The sequence below is a fragment of the Streptopelia decaocto genome, assembly GCF_964273445.1.
Source record: "Streptopelia decaocto genome assembly, chromosome: 6".
Taxonomy (NCBI): domain Eukaryota; kingdom Metazoa; phylum Chordata; class Aves; order Columbiformes; family Columbidae; genus Streptopelia; species Streptopelia decaocto.
This window is the reverse complement of record NC_138660.1, coordinates 43032827-43050876: the sequence shown is the minus strand read 5'-3', so window position 1 is coordinate 43050876 and position 18050 is coordinate 43032827.

The window sequence follows — 18050 nt, the reverse complement described above, 5'->3', positions numbered from 1 at the left end:
TTCAGCTGTGCTTGGGTAACCTGGTAAGCTTTGTTTCCTTGTGTCTACATGATCATGATGCACAGCAAGGGGGACTTCTGTAACGTGATAGAAGAGCTGTGAAATCTCACATTTGTTTGTAGAAACAGGAAAAAAAATTGTCTCAACACCAGCAAAAAGTCTTTTGTAGACTACAAAAATTCTTTAAAATAAACAGTAAGTGGGGAATGGGACCACAGTGTACTGTAAATATAAGGAGAATTAATGTAAGCTTTGAGTAGATTGATATTTAGAGCTTTAAAACTGCTTCCTGTTTTTCTCCTGGCTTCTTTTCAACCATTTTAGACCCAGTCAGGTGCTGAGATGTTTCCTTTGTGTGAGACTTTAGGTTTTGATGAAGAACTGCTCACAGTTCATCAGTATTTGTTGGAAACAAATCTAGGAGCTGAACACCAGAGGAACAGATAGACGAGAAGACAAGAGGCTGAAACTATCCTGTAATCTCAGGAAGAATGAACCACTTTTTTTCTGAGGGAAACAGAAAATTTATGAACAAATCTATCACATATATGCTAATGAGGATCTGGATCTCACTTTCTTTGTAGTTAGAAGTGTTTGCTTGAATCCTTATCCCAGTCTTCTGAGTCAATAAATGAATTTAAAACCTAGCATCTTACTTTATCCTGACTTGCAAAAACTGTAAAGAAGCAAGGGAAAAAACCCCATGTGCTAGCATATGAATTATTCCACTTCATTTATTAGAAAATTCTAGATGGAACTTCATGAAGAAAAGGAATTTTGTATTTCCTTCTTTAAATTAGAGTCTGCAGAGTATAAATTCTGTAGACCATAACAATGTGAACTCTACTGTTCCACTGGCTTCCTTTCAAACGCTAAACTACATGATATATGGAGTCACTGTTAGGTGTGAATGGTAATACTTCTGAGGGCAAAAGTCCATCACTGATTTCAATGGCACCAGAGTCTGACTAGTGATAAAATATTCACTGGCTCCAGTAGTTATAGAGCTGCACTGGAAGACTGGTTGTGCTCAGACAGAAAGGCTACAAAAATAAACCAACCTAATCCAAACCAAAATCTTTTTAACACGTTTAGACTGAGGGTTGAGCTATTACATAAACAGAAACCGCTGGTTCTCAGATGCCACTGCTGTTTTAAAGTGAATGTGGCATTTTGCTTGGCTGCAATGTTCTGTGCCTGATAATGTCTCCTGTGGGGCTCTGCGATGGTGGTGGGGCAGATGGACAGCTGCTGCCATGGTCTAACCAGACGCAGGTGCAGGAGACACTCCAGAAGAAGATGGCAGCACTTCAGGCATTTTCAGAGGCAGAAGTGACTACTGAGAATGTACTAAGGACAAAAATAACTTGTGGATTTGAGTCACAACTGGGGTGATAGAGTGACAGGAGCCTAGTTCCTATCTTTGATTAAAGATACTTCAGTTCTTTGTGGCTTACACTGATTTGGAGAGAATTAGTTAATACACTTGAGGGAAGAGCTGCTGTTCAGAGAGACTGAAAAGCCAACAGCAATCTTGTGATGTTCAAGGACAACATAAAGTCCTGCACTAGAGAAGGACAAGCCCCTTCCAACAATATGGGCTGGGTACTGGCTGCCTGGTCATGCAATCATTTCACCTAATACTAACCACCACACACTCTATAAGTAAAAGAGAGCTATATGGTCCTACTTCTACCATTTCAATAAAAGGAAAATTACATTTTACCCTTCAGGAATGCAGAGCTTTACTCTGTTTTCAGGGAGAACTCCAACCTTCTGAAAGGAACGGGTTATATTACAGGCTTGCCATTCACACTGTTTGTCCCAGCAAATCTATAAAACAGCTCAAATATGAATGTCATTCCTTCCCCCTTCAATTTAGCTTCAAGGCAGTTCAGTAACTGTTTTTATCTTATCTGCATATAGTAGCTACTTGTAAAAATGCTTAGTAACTACGTGCTAAACAAAACAAGTTTACAAACCAAAACCATTAGTTTTGTCATCCTCTCCACAGGCACACATATTTCAGTGATAGATGGGGTTTTGGGTGGAGTTCAGTTTGGTTTGTTATTGCCTATGGATCACACAGCTCGCAGATGAGTATTGCACTATGAGTAGATGAGTATATGACACTAATTTCCACAGAAGTCTAGGGCTCCAGGTGGTTGATGTAGACATTGCCATATTATCATTAAACAAGCTTACTTATCACTAACTTAATAGCGGTGTGGAGATTGGCACAGGCTGTGAAGGTCTTTTTAAGACTTTGAACACTTACATGTTACTAATACTAAGCATGCATTTAGGAAATTTGTCCCTGCTGAGCTCTGTGCTGCTCTGAATGCTTCTTGCTGCTGAACGAAAACAGTGGATCTGTCTGTGTAAGCAGCAGTGCCTGGAAACACTGGACAAATATATTGAAAGAAGTAATATTTTTTTCACCATTTGTTCCTGCTTTTAAAAACATGCTCAGTTTCTTCAGGATCCCTGACACAACAACCTCTCTCCCTCTTGCAGGAGAATAATGAGGCCCTGAATATCCACTCAGAGAACTCTCACAGATCTCAGTCTTCCTTAGGGATGAGAGATCACTATTGTGATTGCAACTTTGGAAATTCTAGCCTGAAAATCCAGAAAGGGAGTAAGTAAATGAGGAAAAAGATCACAGTATCACAGTGTCACAGTATGTTTGGGATTGGAAGGGACCTCAAAAGATCATCCAGTCCAACCCCTGTGCTGGAGCAGGAACGACTAGGTGAGGTCACACAGGAACATGTCCAGGCGGGTTTTGAATGTCTCCAGAGAAGGAGACTCCACAACCTCCCCGGGCAGCCTGTTCCAGTGCTCTGTCACCCTTACTGAGAAGAAGTTTTTTCTCAAATTTAAGTGGAACCTCTTGTGTTCCAGCTTGATCCCATTACCCCTTGTCCTATCATTATTTGCCACCGAGAAGAGCCTGGCTCCATCCTCATGGCACTCACCCTTTATATATTTATAAACATTAATAAGGTCACCCCTCAGTCTCCTCCAAACTAAAGAGACCCAGCTCCCTCAGCCTTTCTTCATAAGGGAGGTGCTCCACTCCCTTAATCATCTTTGTTGCCCTGCGCTGGACTCTCTCCAGCAGTTCCCTGTCCTTCTTGAACTGAGGGGCCCAGAACTGGACACAATATTCCAGATGTGGTCTCACCAGGGCGGAGTAGAGGGGAAGGAGGACCTCTCTCGATCTACTAACCACCCCCCTTCTAATACACTCCAGGATGCCATTGGCCTTCCTGCTCTCTAATATGTAATTTTCCAACCTATACTGGAACCTGGATAAAATAGGACATGCCATGTTTTGCTGTACATAACTCCCACCTTAACAGAAAAAAAAGCAGAGGCAGGTGTCTGTGCAGTGGAAGGAAGTGCACTGGGAGAGATGGAAGAGAAGGACACCAGAGAGGCTCCATGCAGCACACAGAGTTCTGCAGTACATCACCCTTTGTGTTACACATTCACACATCCTACCCTTCTGCAGAGTCGCGGGGTTCTGGGCTTTGATTTGGGTTTTGGTTACTGGGTTTTTTTTGTAGGCGGTGGAGGGTGTGTGGGTTATCAGACTGAATAGCTGCAGAAATGTGGTTCTTTTTGTGTAGGGCTAGTTCAACTTCTTGAAATATTAAGAATATTACATTATTACTGCAAGATTTCACAGATGAGGAACGAAGTTGAGGCTTAAAGCTAAGTATATTTTCTTCCATCTTGGTTTGCTGAATGGACCATAAATGTGACTCCAATTCTAACGTAAGGATTTGAGGATTTTGGGTCGTAACTGATACATCTCCAACCTTGAAACTATGGTGAATGTTTAATAAAAGAAGCGAGACTATCTAAGAGCATTTTACTTTTTAGAGTAACACACTTACTGGAGCAGTCACTCACATTACTTCTCTATTAACATACAGTGTTTTGGGTAGTAGTTCTGCACAAGGTAAAATTACTTCTGTAATGAACAATTTCATTCCTTTATAAATGCATGACTAAGTTCTGTAACACTTGTCACTCAGTTTGTGTACAATCTGTGTACAGGTACAGAGTAATCTATTTTCACAGTCCTTTATGAGTGTCATCTCATTGACAGTAGTTTCTTCACACTTTTTCATACAGAGACTTTGTTGGTCCCTGGAGCTGTCACTGAATTGTGTCACCTTACGTGCATCTTAAACTACCAGGGAGCCACAGGCACAATAAATTAATTAGTCCCTAACATTAGACTGAAAGAAAAGGTTATCTGGTCTGGTATATTCCTTTATGTCAAAATCACAATGCTTTGCCAATAAAACAAACAGATCACAATACAACATGAATCTTAATGCATTTTGTATGCTGGCATTTTTTTTTCAGGCATTTTTCTATCAAGGCTTATTTTCTAGCCCAAAGGCATCTAGAGTGAACTGTTAAGGTAAAATATCTAGTGCACAAAGCCAGTAACAGTCCTTGAAGCAATAAAATGATTGTATTATGCATTATAGTGATTTCCTTAGACAAGATTTTGACACCTAAGTGTTAGGTAGGACCAGTTGTTTGTCACACTGGGTTTAATCTGGTATGCTAATCCTTAGCTTTGTTCTTTTGCTGTTCCCAGTCTTCACCACATAATCTCTCTCTAAACAATCCGAATTTCTCCCTGTTCTGTCTATGTATGCTGAAGAAGATTTAAACTGTGATTTAAGTTTTAAGTGATTTAAGCATTAAAAGTCAAAATAAAAAAGCTTGCTCCTAACATGAAGATGAAGGAAAGGTCAGCTGAGAGGTCTGATGGATGGCTGATGTGGTCTGACAGTTCGAATAGGCATAGGGATAGGAAAACTGTCATAGTCACAATTTGAAGAGAATAAATAGTAGGAGGTGAGACACAAGTATGACTTGGGACAATAAGTGAGAGGCTGTCTGAGATGCGATGCCTTCTCATTTCTTAGTGGCAACAATGGACTGAGAAGTCTCTCTGAGAAGTCTTAAGAAAGCAGTGAGTACTTACTGGAACAATCTACCTCTCCTTTTCTGAAACATCACCCCATGCTCAGTAGGAGAAAAGCAATGAGTGTAAAATGCACTGCTGCAACTGTCACAAAGGAAAAAGACCTTAAGATGAGGATAAAGCTATCTACGAAAGTAGATAGACTTTGAACTAGACACAAAACATGTCATCTGTAAGACTTCAGAAGATAAAAGCTGCTGATTGTGAATGATGCAAAAGAGAACACAAGGAAAGTATCAGTATTACTTGTGCCAGCATCTCTAGTAGTTAAGGACAATGAGAAAATAGTTTCGGGGAATGTGATGGAAAAACCTTTGCCAAGGAAACAAGAATTTAAACCCTTTTTTTTTTTTCTGAATATTTCAATGTCTATGGCTGGTGCTCTTGCTTTTGACAGCTTGCTATAGGCAGGTAGTAGTCTTGGTTTCATCTGCATGATCTAAAATCTGTATTTGACAATAACCACAGACTTGTCAGCACTGTCTACCTTCTATCTCTTGGCTCCCTGGAGCATTTTTCATTTTGCAGACAAACTACAGCTTTTCATTTCTAAAGCCTTTTAGGAAAGACAAAAGAAGTTCAGTAGCTAGGTGGAGATCTTGACTTGCCAAGGCTGAAAAGTCAGGTAGTGTTTCTGCTGCTTCAGAAATGAGACATTCATCTGCCCATCGCCTACCCATTCTTCCTGTAAGGTGGTTGATAAAAGTCTGCTCTGAAGGCTTCCATGTCTGTAACAGGTTACTCATCTTGCATGTCATCAGAAGCCCAGCCCATGAAACTCAAATGGTGACGAACAGGCCAGTCACATGTCCAGTCACATAAGGGAATAAACTGGTATGGAAGAATTGTGTAGGATTATCCCTAAATGTGTTTGGTACTATAAAGAAAAATAGATTTATGATGGTAGATTAGTATGGGAAACTAAGATTATTTTAAATTAATTCTTCAAATCACCTCATAGTTTAAATACTATATGTTTGCTAAGTAAATGTTCTACACTAATACAGGTTTGAACTACTAATTTAAAAAAAAAAGAATTGGCAATTGCTAATTTCATTGCTACTGTGCGTTTTTAGCTTAATGCATCACCTCTGTCGTATGAATGTTATATTTGACATCTTAAATAAACATATAAAATATTCTAGGGCTTCCTGAGGAGAAAATTTCTGGCCTGAAAGTGCTTTTCCAGTGTCAGTAACACAGTTCTAATACACAGCACACAGATTCAGCCAGTCAAAACTAGCTGGCACAAATGTTGCAATTTCTATGTATTTATTTCTTTTTTACATCTGAATGTGACTGATATATTGCCAAACATTGACTACACAAGCTTGTGTCAAGAGATGAATCAACTGAGAAAAAAGCACATGCAAAAAAATTCAAATAAATTATTTTTCATTACAACCTCCCCTCCTGCAATTATAAACCTAGTGCAAGAAATTTCTATATGACTGAATTGTGGCTGTGCTAAAAAAGAGCTCCACACATCAGTGCAATGCCCTCCAGAACTCCCTTGACATTTTACATGGAATTTAGCAATCTGCGTTAGCCACAGAGGGAAAGTCTTTACAAAACAAGAAGTTTATCGAGTGGAAGAAACATAGTACTAAGGCAAATCCTTGCACATGCAACACCCTTAATTATTTCCATGAGCCATTTGGCTGATTAGTTTGACTAGTTCATACTCAACCAAATACGTGGTTAGAAAATTTGGTTAGAGTCCTTTACTGTGGGTTTTGTAGATCAGTATTTGCTGTTAGTATCAACAGTGGGCAAAATGAAAGCTTTCTTTGGGCTGAAAATACTGCTGTTTTCATGACAATATGTTGCTGCTTCTTCCTAACTCGTCTCACATATTTTACACTTTAATTATACATGGGTAATGCAAACAGATGTAAGTCTATGTAACTGAGAAGATGGTGGTACTGCGGCTGCTAACAGGTAAAAAGAAAAGCTCAGGGCTGTGAAAGTTTTTCCTGCTGATGCCCATTTTCCACAGTAGTAGGTGTAGGATAATAAATTAGATGTATAATAGGATGATGTCTCAGACCTGACTGAGTTACCTGAAAAAATCTGAGCGATTTTGTAATAACTCAAAACCATTGTCCCCAGGAGAATGTGAGACAATGTATGTGAAAAGTTCACACAAATAATTTAGAGATGTAGAATAGGGTCATAGGACAAACATTTTTTAAATAAATGGTTTAGCAAGAATAGGGGAAATAAAACTAAAGATGAAGGAAAGAGCAGGGATAAAAAACAAGCAAGGGAGAAAATTCAAAGAATTAGACAGAAATTGAAAAATTTTCAAAAACAAATGATAAGGTAAAAGTAAGTAAAGCTTCTCTAGGGAGCAATCAGAGTAAATAATCAAGGGAAAGAGAGGGAAGTCAAGACAGAAGCATATATTTTCAAAGATTTTGCCAGCACTTCTGAAAAAAAGTAGGGAAAATTACAAAATGAGAGAGAATACAGAATCTACAAGGCTACCCTCTTACCATAACCTAACTGTCCTTAGGATAGAGAAGGAGATTTCAGACTGCCAGTCACGAGTGTGTCACAAATATTTCAGCATATCTGCATCGTGCATCTTTGAGAACAAGTGTAAACAATAAAACCTTTAAATAAACACCATGAAAACCACTCTTTTCCATGTATTTGGAAGTAATTTTCAGTTCCCCTTACAGAAATTTTTAAACTCTGATTGTTCATAGTCATCCTTTTTGAAAACACAACACAGAGGCTCTCAAACTAACAAAGCAACATTAACTCCAAAAATTCTCTTTGTTCTTTGTTTTGAAAAATAGCCAATGGACCATTTGCCCATGACAACACTGCCTACTGTGCGAACTCTAAACTGAAAACCAAAATAACTTGCAGTTCCATGTTATTGATCATTTTCTGACCAAGTGGTTAACGAGGTTCCTGTCATTAACACATCTGCATACCCACTGCACCAGCTGTACTTATTCACCTGTTTCTGAACTCTCTTCTCTAAAGTAGAACTGTAAAATTATCAGGTTCTTTCAAGTCAGTTCCATAATCAGCATTCGAAAAGCAACCTTTTTGTAAACTTAGTCCAGAGAGTGGCCCCATGAACTCTGCTCAGGAAATGGGAACTTGCCCTGCTGAAGGGTTTGCAATGCGAGAATCTGGCCTGGGATTCCTGAAAGGGCTGAGATTCTGCCTTTCTGTTCTTGTGGTTTGTGTGTGCAACAGGGGCTCTGGGTTCAGTTCTCAGATCCCCCATAGACTTTATAGATTTCCTGCAAACTTTTGTTTGCTTAGTTGGGTTTCTTGCTAAGCGAGTGTTAGGTAATTATGGAATTCTGGGTACTGCATGATGTAAATCATCCACTATTTTAGAAGATTGTAGTGTATCTTTTGAATTTGAACACAAGAGGTTCCACTTAAATTTGAGAAGAAACTTGTTCTCAGTGAGGGTATCAGAACACTGGAACAGGCTGCCCAGGGGGGTTGTGGAGTCTCCTACTCTGGAGACATTCAAAACCCGCCTGGACACCTTCCTGTGTAACCTCATCTAAGTGTTCCTGCTCCGGCAGGGGGATTGCACTAGATGATCTTTTAAGGTCCCTTCCAATCTCTAACACTCTGTGATTCTGTGATACTGTGATGGTGATCTGCAGACCCAGCAGTGTCACAATGCACTTTTCAAAAATAAGCTATGCTTGTGACAGTGAAGACAACTATTGTTTGCTACAACAGAAAATAGTTGTTGTGTTTGAGAGGAAATACTGACTGGAGGAGGAGACTCTAACTTACAGGTTCTTAGTCTCTGGACACTTAAGCAAATCTCCAACTATCCTCTCCTCAAAAAAAAATCCTATCACATTTGCTTGCAAATACAATAAATGACTTCGCTTAAGTACTTTTTCCTTCCTTTCTTTTTTGAGAGCCTCAGCATGAAGGATGACAAATCATCTCAAATAATACTTAATCTTTAGAAATTATTTACAACAAGCCAATGCCCCCAAGAATAAAAGAAAGCATTTAATGTGGCAGACCATGATGTAGGGGAAGCAATAAAAGGGAAACGCAGCTTGAACTGTAATATTGCTGGGTAACTTATATCTCCCTGCTGAAGGCATAAGACTTGCAGTTACTGAATGGCTAATCTGTTCTACTGTTTTTTAATCAGATGTTGGCATTATCTGCCACTAATTGCTTTTTCATTTCCACTTGTAATTATTCCATTGCATGTTTGTGGTGAGAAGCTGAAAATGAAGCAGATCACCAAGAAAGAATTAATTGTTAATGAATAATCATCGTAGGAAGCCAATTTCATTATCTTCAAAGAGGTAGCCAGAGATTAACTACTAACTGGGATTCTCCTACTTTCAGTGTATGGCTGTAAAGTAATCACAAATAATCACACCCTCCAACTTCATCTATTATCTTCTAGTATGTGAATTGATACCCACTTTTGTCTTTGTTGTTTAATGTTAACGGTAGTATTCAAGCTGGGGAGTGCTAATTGGAAAGCGTTGTATTCAGTGGGCTTCAGCCCTGATTATTAGAGCATCTTTTTCATTGGCATATGATTCTAGGAGGGATACATAGGGGTAGTTAACTAAATTTACTGTGTTATAAATGCATTATCTCTATCAACATATTTTAGACAGTCACTTAAAATAGAACGATACACGCAAAGCTACTTTCTCAGCAATGTATACGAGTAGGTCTGTTTTTAAAAAATGTCGTTACTAATTGTTTATTGAGAAATTCTCCTTAAATCAACATGTCAAAAATAAAGGCTGTTTGGGATTTAAGCAATGGGTATAAGAGTGTCAAGGTCTAAAAGAAATCAAATAGAGTAAAAACCCTGTTATATACTAAGCAGAAGTTTTAAAAACTCCCATCTGCCTCATCATTATTGCACAGATTGATGGTCCAGTGAGAATTGTTGACTCAGGTTTCCAGTCTGCCTTGTGCTACTGATTTTTTGTTCAGTTCCCTGTGATACCAAAATCAACTGTAAAGAATAGCTCTCCTCATGTTTTTAGATGAATTCTGTACTACAATTTTATAATTTTTGTTGAACTCCTATAAAAGAAACAAGGCCAACTTAGGACAGATTCAATATCTGTGAACCACTGCACTCATTGCAGTCTCTAGTCTTCTCCATGTGTGGGTATCTGATAAGACTTGAAATACTGCCTGTATTTTTTGTAGCTTTGTACCTCTGCATGTGAAGGTCCCTGAACTTCCACCAAGAGAACAGTTGTCACCTCTTAGTTCTCTTATGTTTGCACTGATTTAAGACAAGCCAGCTTTTAGACACAGTTTTATTTTTCCCTGGAGGAGGGGACATAAGGTAACCCCATCACCTGCATCTGAAAGAACATTAAAGATACATTAAAAGTAGTTTTCCTCAGTAGCCTCATTAATCCTTTAACTGGGAAGAATGGAAATATATCAGTGTTCTGGAAACCTAAAGAAATATCACTAAGGAAGATGGGCTCTTTATGAATTCCAGATTTTCTGCAAAAAGAAATAATAGAACTTTACAGCAATCTTTTGCACTCGTAACAGGCTGCATCTCAGAGACAACGCCAGGCATGGTCAGTCATAAATGGTTCTGAAAACCATTGTAATCAACATAGAAGTTTGACTTTTCCTGAGAAGCAAAATTTGACATAAACAGAGTTTACCCATTCAATATGACCAGCAATTCAGGAAACTGGAAAGTTCTACTTAGTTACATGCAATTTCTTTAAAAAAGCAGATAATAGTCACATCAAACCCCATGAAACATTGCAGAGCAGTTACAGTGTTCAGTAGTCAATCATATAACCCACCTGTGCCACTTCTATAAAGTAGTAATATGTTCCCTTCTTATGAAGCTTTAATTCCATGTGTTGTGACAGGGCTTGGATCATTGAAGTAATTTTCAGCCAAAATAGTCAAAAGCAGCAAAGGAAATTTTCTCTTTAAGGCAAGATATTTTTCTCATCTATCACGACAAAGCATGACAAGCTGATGTCACTGCCGCCACAAACTGTTCTTCAAATTGTGCACGTTTGCATTCAGACTAGGGTGGCTTCTGTTACATTTCTTTTTTTGGCACAGTATCTGACGATCTATTAAATAAATATTAATCCCTTGCTGCCTTCAAAGCTGTCTCTGCCATATTAGTGTTTTAAATATCTTCATTAATTGCTTAACTACCTTTTCCTAAATTCCCCATGGGGTCCTTTGACAGTAGTCGCTCTAGTGTGTTATCATGTGATTCATGGCTTCACTCTGCTGTAACACAGAATACATTTTTAGCTGATTTTGTTTTACAGATGTTTGATAAAATGAAAATTCAGCATTTACAGATTCCAAAGGTAAGCAGACCAAGAAATAGCCATGATAGTACTACATTTTTAAATGGATAGAAAGCGGGTTTTTTTCAGTTCATGTTTGTTAAAAATGTTTGTGATCAAAACCATTCCCTGGGTAAATACCTTCAGTTTCTAAGCCGGACAAAACACATTAGCATGAAAATGGCAAAAGGAGCAGTAGGAAAGGTTGATTGTTGAAATATCCATGATAAAATCATTGTATGAGGTAATCACTCACATGAAAATGTTCTTACTTAAAGTGAAGCTACGATAGGATAAGAAAGGATCATAATGAAATGCTAGAATAAACCAATTGCTTACACCTGGTGCAGAGGATCATTTAAATCTGAGGTTTTAAATATAGTCCAAGATTTTAGTTGCCCTACTATAAAAACTAGTAGACAGCTGCCTTGTGTTTGTTTTCCAGTTGCTGCATGTCACAAGTTGAAAAGATTAATCAAAAGACAGTAACAATACACAACTTTTATGTTCAGAATGCGATGATGTTCTGAATATGGAAAAGCTCTCAAACTTAATCTAGACACATGCACAGGAGAACAGAGGTGAAATGTAAAAAAGTTAAAAGGCAACCAGAGAAAAACAGCTGTACTTTCTGATAGTTCTGGAAAGATCACTCCTGAAATGTCATAGGAGAAACTGAATTTCAGTAAAATAATTTTGCCAGCTGCAAATACAGTCACAATACCAAAAAATGTTACGCTTATGTATTTATGCATTCATATTTTTGATGCAAAGGTCTGACACACTGTCCATTCATGTATCCTCTAAAAGTGAATTTGCCTGCCAACAGTCCCTGGTAGAGACCAAGTCATACACATTTTCCCATAGGATACTTCATTTTGAAATTACTACCATATTTTCAAACAGAAGTTGCATCACTTATTAATATTTTGTCATTGTCTCTTCTATTTAATCATCTTATTTAGGAGGAACAAAAGATCTGATGAAGCATCTCCTCATTAGATATTTGGGTTCAGTGATGAGAATTGTGATCTAATTAGCTACGCATATTTTTTTGTGATTGGCCAGGACAAAGTGATTTTCAACAATATTTTAGACCTTTTTTGCTGTGTCTTATTCCGTGGTATGTTTGTCATTCTACAGACTCTGAAAAGAAAGTAAGAAATAGCACTTAATTTTTCTTGAGGAAGCAAAGGCTGGGTAAGTGTTCATCTGTTGTTGGGCCTTCTCCTGTGAACTTCCCAGCTTTCATTTCTGACCTTTCTTGCATTAAATGAGGCATTTTAATTTGTGTTGCTAATAGCTGTCACACTTTGCCTGATGTATCATAGACACAGATAATACCGCAGGCTTGGGTTTCCCTTGTGTTTATCCCAAACGGAACCTTATAGGAGAACACTTTGACTACAGCTCACTTTGAAATAAAGGTGATGCCTTTATACTAAGAAAAATGTTTTGAGAAAGTGGCATATTGATGGCACAGTGGGAAACAGTAGGAATGTCATCTTTTTGTTACAAATATTCATAGCCAAAGGGTCTTCAAGACTGGCTGGGTTTTTGTTTGCAGTGAGGAAATCCTGATCACAAGATAAAGAATTCAGAAGTAGGCCCATAGTTGAGTGCTAGCTAGAATTTTTGTTGTAAGAAAATGTAGCCTTTCTTTTGGATCTGGCACTCTGCCAAATTGTTACTCCTTTGTCCTAACCAGACTGGATTATTGCAGAGAATCTCTACATAACAATACACCTAACTATTATCTCAAGTATTTCAAGGAGCAGAGAGTAAAGTTCCTTGCCCAGCTGGCTTATTTTTTTGTAAATAAACTTTTGCAGCTACTCAGAAAAGTGCATTGTTATGCATTTTATTTCTGGAATTCAAATATCCTATTAGTATAGAATGACTAAACACTGTAGAGTTTATGTCCTGTTTCCAAGAAGTGAAATTAAGTGGGATACTTGAATGGCAAGCCTCCAGTTTATACATCTTCTAGAAGACCCAGTAAATTTGTAATTTGGCTCAATTTTTAGGCAAATACCAGATGATTCCTTCATGTATGTATTAGAAGGAAGGAAACATTTCAAATTTGGTGCAGGATTTAGGAGAGGGCTTTGCAGTCTGCCTAGAGAACTCAATGATAGAAAACTACTATTAGATCAGTCAACCTGAAAATATCATGGAGCTGGAACACAAAGCACTTTTATCTTTGTTATTACCACCAAACAAAGGAAAAGTGCTTCCTTAAAACAATAAATAAAGAGGAATAAGGCTTCCATAGGAGTAATTCTGGTTTCCAACAGCAGAAAAAGATGTTTCCTCCATCACTCACTATAAAGAGGAATTTATAACACTTTCACTATTTCATCTTATTGTCTATTTAGCTATCGTATAAACATGCTAATTATTAAATCCATATGTAATTAGAGACTTCTTGGACCTATCATATAAATCATCATGGGTCATGTTCTAAAAGCCCAGTTACCTTTGGCTTTAAGGACAGTATCAGACATTGAAAGTCAAGCAAAACAGTTTCTGATTCATGTGGCAAATTATGAAAACCAGTACCAACTAGTATACTGTTTCTGATCAAGTATCAAGACTCTAATCTCAGATTTACTTAGCTGGATTCCTCACATCACAATCAAAATTTCACCAGAACCAACACAGAGAATTTTTAGGTTTATTCAGGCACACCCCAGCTCATAGATTGACACGATGGACTGTGACAGCTCTTTCAGAGGCATTCCAGTCCATCGTGTCCTGTGTGGCTGTTATTCATGTACATGAGTCTGTGCACTAAAACTCCTTATGAAACATTTATCCCCAGAAAGGTAATGTGCATTACCAGTAACAAGTTCACCAAACAAAAATAAGCTAATCATTTGTCATTTTCCCCCAAAGCACTGAGTGTGCATCACAGATTAGTGTCTTAAAATCTTTACCTAAAAAAAAAAAACCACCAAAAACCAAACACAAACAAACAAAAAACAACAGGAAAATTATTTATAATTTATACCTGCATGAATAAACTAGGTGAAATTTTTATGCCTTTCAAACACTTTAAAAAGGCCGAACAACCAGCTGCAAAGTGGAATTTATAATGGGAAGTAGTGACACGCTATACCCTACAGCAGCATCAAGAGAACTTTTATAATACTGTCACCTGAATACAGCATAATTTCATTTGGCAATGAAGTCTTTGTGTCAGCCAGTCCTGAAACACACTCAATTCAATAATGTAAAATACAGAATAATATTTTCGCATTTATTTATAGGCTTTCTTTTTTTATTCCAAACCAAAATTTCAACATACCATACATAATTCTGTCTGGTTTTAGGGGGTTTTCATTAAACTACAAGTGAATTGCCCTTCTGGCTGAAAATCTGTTTTCTTTTGCATTCCCATCCCTCCTATGTGCTACATTCCCTCTTAAATTCCACATGGATTCTATAGATTTTATTTAAGCAGGGCCAAGTTGCATGAACAGATCTGCCCTAGAGAAGTTTGCCTCTTTTAGCATGCAACCCACCACTAATGCTCCTTTTTCATTTAGGTTTTCAATTTGGATGAATTCCAAATTACCATTTATTCCAATAGAAACGCAACTAATTACACAAAGCATCTTAATAAAGAATGCAAACAAGATTAAAAGCCCTCCTCCTTCTGGTGTTTCAATGTGTGGAATTTATAAAATGCAGAAAGGTACTTTAATTTCTTTTGTAGTTAGACCTCTTAGTTTATCTTTTATCTGGTGTTTAGTATTAGCTAAATAGAATGGTATTCTAGGTGAAGGCAAAATATGGGCACCTTAAATGCATTTATTACACAGGGTTTTCCTCACTCACCATGTTATGTCATGTTTTGCAAAAAGTAACAGACAAGCTCTTCATATGTGATATATTCAGAGTACCTATTCTGCCCCGGATAATTCTCTGCTCTAAGAAAGTTGTTTGTGTCTTCAAGAGCTTTGCGCAGTATGGAGAGATAAACTAGTATGTAGCTGGGAGAAAGAACAATAGGTATTTTAGAGGTCAGCTTAATTCATTGCAATCAAAACACTGTCTGTACAGCCTCTAAGAGCACTGTCCAGTTGGAGAAGTTCAGTTTCAAACAAGCTCTTAATTGTTACACAGGTGTAACATTCCTAAGCAGAAAGAAGAATGAGGCTCGAAGTGGTCTAATTAGGCAAGAATTATGAGAGAGAGAGAAGAGTAAGGAAAGAAGGTATATTTAAGAAAGGTAAGTATTACATAAGTGATAATAGCACTGATACCACCAGAGATGTGAAGATGGTGACTGAAGTCCCAGAAGGGGACTCTACAAGTGAGCAAGTATGATGATAAGTTTTCGGACTTGAAATTACCCAACAGAAAGGATGCATGTACTAAGAAGGCCAAAGAACAGATTTTTCCCATGTAACCATTGCTCAAAGTCAAGCCTCTATAATTAAAGATCTGTGCTGGCAAGAACAGATTGTGAAAGTACAAAGGAAGGGGGTATTTCCTTCTGCTACCTCCTCCGCACCACAGAGGAGCTCTGGCAGGGTCCAGTTAAAACAGCCACTGTACAGTGCAGCAGATCACTTATGCAATACTGAACAGTCAAGAATCAATCCCTACATGAAGAATCTCTCTTATGCCCATGATGTGATCTGTTGAACAAAATACAGGATTGGCAGTCAAGCAAACGGAAAATAGTATGGTACAGAACTGAGAGAGCTGGAATTCAATGGGAACTTGCAATAATACTGAAGAAAGTTAAAACTGGAGATTAAACTGGAGTAAGAACATACTTTAAATCAGGCAATACTTTCTCTGAACCTTCATGTTCATAAGAATTTCCCATTGACTCTTGGAGGTTACTTCTGAATGGGTGTTACAGAAACTTACAGAGTAGCACAGGAAAATTCTCTGGCCATCTAGCAGGGCCACACTATTGCTAGTCCTCCTTCTGGATTCAGTGTCTGTATGTCCTCTCCCCAAAGCACAGCACACTGTTTCTTCCCTTGTCAATTATTCAGCTCATAGTTATATTCAACTTAGTCAAAAATAGCATCTTCTAGGGCCACAGCAAGTTAGAGTGAAGGAATGATTAAGAGGTCAAAAATGGGATGATGCCAGGATTTCTTGCTTCGTCCTGTGTTTATTTTTCAAAAGGATCACCATGGGAAACTAATGACTACACAGAAGAGACTTCCACATCCCACTGATTGACCTAGTGAGACTGAACAGGGCCTTATGCACACATACATATTGACCAGTGAGATTCACTATGCTCTCTGGTATATGTTCACTTCATAGCAATAAGCATCTGAAATGCCTAAGAGCTCATGAGTAGATAAGAGAAAAACAGAGCTTTCCCAATTATTGTAGTCAATCTGTTGTTTTAAACGTTTGGAAGTTTCATTCGCATTGCCAATACATAGGAGGAAGACAGTGCAAAATAGAAATTGATTATTCTAGGAGGATTTGTCCTTTTCTCTCAACATAAATGAAAGGATAGCACAAACCAGTGAAAAATGTCTCTTTATCTATAGAAGGTAATGATTCGTTATTTATATCTTATCCTCCTCAAGCATCACTTCTTCAAATTTAGGGTACTGCTAGCTGGTAAACAGCTATTTACAAAACCAGTTCACAGTACTTTCTGATACTAAATTCCTGACTTGTCTTTGCTGTGCTGTTAAAGATGGGATGACTAGGAAATCCCACGATCTGACAGCATAAAGGTCAATAGCTGGGAGTGAAACAGCAGAACTATGCCAGAGGCTACGGCCAAATGGTCAACTCATTACAGAGCCTCAGCTGTAACCTTTTGGTTCCCTCTCCCCAGCAGCTTACAGAAAGCACGGCCATTCTTTCCACAGCAGCTCCCTTGAAGCCTCAGTGTCCCCACTCTCCCCCACTGTGGTTTTATCACAGTAGACAAAAGATTAACATCCCTATTCCTAGATTTTGAGATATAGCAGTTTATTTTAATTTCCCAGTTATTTTCAATGTTGTATCAATTGACTATTCCTGTCATGCTTTCATCTGGAGAGACTTTAGTAAATATAAATTGTCCCAAGTGCTTCTGGATTTATCCAGTGTTTGAATCATAGAAATGAAAATCAAACAAGAGCTGACTAGCACTGATACAGTATTTTCCTACAGCAATTCCTGAACTATTAATTATTTTACATGAATTAATGAATGTTTACATGATCTAATTGCACGTTAGTTCCTTCTGTCTAAAAATTAATTTTAAGAAATATTTTCTCTATTTCAGAAGAAGAATCACATTTATCAACAGTTACAAAATCTGAACTTCACGTTCATTTTCACTCTGGTTTTGAGCAAATATCAAAACCTCACCACTTGATCCAATGTTGCAGTAGTATTTTAATGATAAATCTCCATTTTACATTGAGCATGGAATAGATTCTATTTCTTTTTAAAACATTCAAATGTTACTTTGCTAAAACAGAACATAAAGTGTCACATATCTCTATCCAGTTCTGTTTAGTAATAGAGATATAGATTAAATTAACTGGACAAGTTGAGTTCATAAATCAACTAAGATAAAAAGAAGTACTTTGTGAGGGTAATGTTTTATGAATGATCAGTACAAGTAGGACATTATACATGTAAGACTGGGTTCACTCAATGTGTGTGGCAAAATTATGTGATCAGCAGTCACTACCCAGCTAATGAGATTAAAACAA